This window comes from Petaurus breviceps, unplaced genomic scaffold (assembly GCF_028583685.1).
Source record: "Petaurus breviceps papuanus isolate PSGF00001 unplaced genomic scaffold, PetGlider_PUasm1.0 90644, whole genome shotgun sequence".
NCBI lineage: Eukaryota > Metazoa > Chordata > Mammalia > Diprotodontia > Petauridae > Petaurus > Petaurus breviceps.
In genome coordinates, this window is record NW_027187298.1 from 5,839,126 (window position 1) to 5,840,338 (window position 1,213).

The 1,213-nt window shown below is 50.8% G+C and overlaps 1 pseudogene; it reads left to right on the top strand.

Moving 5' to 3' along the window:
- Positions 1-423: 423 nt before the first annotated feature.
- Positions 424-963, top strand: LOC138143565 (protease-associated domain-containing protein 1 pseudogene; annotated as a pseudogene).
- Positions 964-1,213: the final 250 nt, after the last annotated feature.

Consider the following 1,213-nt stretch of genomic DNA (forward strand, 5'->3'; position numbering starts at 1 on the left):
GGGAATAATCCAAGTCTGTGGCTGAGTGGGAAAATCGGAAATAGATTTAAGAGCAAGCCATTTAAGAGGACGGCATAGAATTGAATGGGTTTATCAAGGGGTTAAGAAAAGGACCATTTATCTACCTGTCAGAGTGCTGGATCTGGAGCCAGTAAGATATGAGTTCAGATTCAGCCATACATACTTCCTAGATATGTGATTCTAGATAAGTCATTCAAATTCTCAATTTCCAAATCTGTAAAATGGGTATAACAGTGCCTACCTTGTAGGATTTTTATGAGAATAGAATTAGAAAATATTTATAGGTAGCAACCGTCAGGGGGCGCAGTGGGGAGGAGAAGGTGGCAGCGGTGGCCCCGGGATCCAGTGTACCCCAGCCTGCCCGAGATGGTCTGTGGGCGTGGCGGGCTGCAGCTGCTTCTGGCTGGGGTGCTCCGCGTGCATGCGGGCCCACGGTTTGCTCATCCATGAGTATTTCTACTTCCAAGAGCTGAGCCCAAGGGACATTCCCTCCATCTTCAGTGTCAGTCCTGCCAAGGATTTTGGGGGTGTCTTCCACACAAGGTACAAGTAGATCCAGCTTGTCCCAGCTGATCCCCCAGAGGCCTGTGGACCACTCAACAATGGCTTTTTCATACAGGACCAAATTGTTTTCCTTGGTGGAATGTGGGGGGTGGGGGTGGGTGAGGCTGCTCCTTCCTTTCCAAGACGAGGATTGTTCTTAAGCCGGGGGTCCAGCAGTGATCATCTTTGACAACACAGCCGACAATTACAGCTTCTATGTGGCGATGATCCAGGACAGCAGCCGCCGAAGGGAGGACATCCTGGCTCTCTTCCTGCTTGGCAGAGACGACTACACGATCAGACACTCTCAAAAAGCACTGGGCCATAATCTCCATTCCTGTCAACGTCATCAGCATGCCCACCTTTGAACTATTGCAGCCGCTTTGGACTTTTTCATAGACGAGAAGCCAGGGCCCCCAACCTCAAGACTGGACAGAGGAAAGGGAAGCACCAAAGCTTTGAGCTTCTGATGTTTTACGCTCACCAACACTAGGGGAAGGAAGACATGTCTTGGGGATAGGCTGAGTGAAGTGGGGTCTCCCATCCTTTACCTTGGCTAAACAGATAGTTGACCTTCCTCTTCCCCTCTTCCCTTCCCTTCATACCCAGCCCAAGGTCCTACACCTCGGGGGGGGGGGAAGTGCCCAGA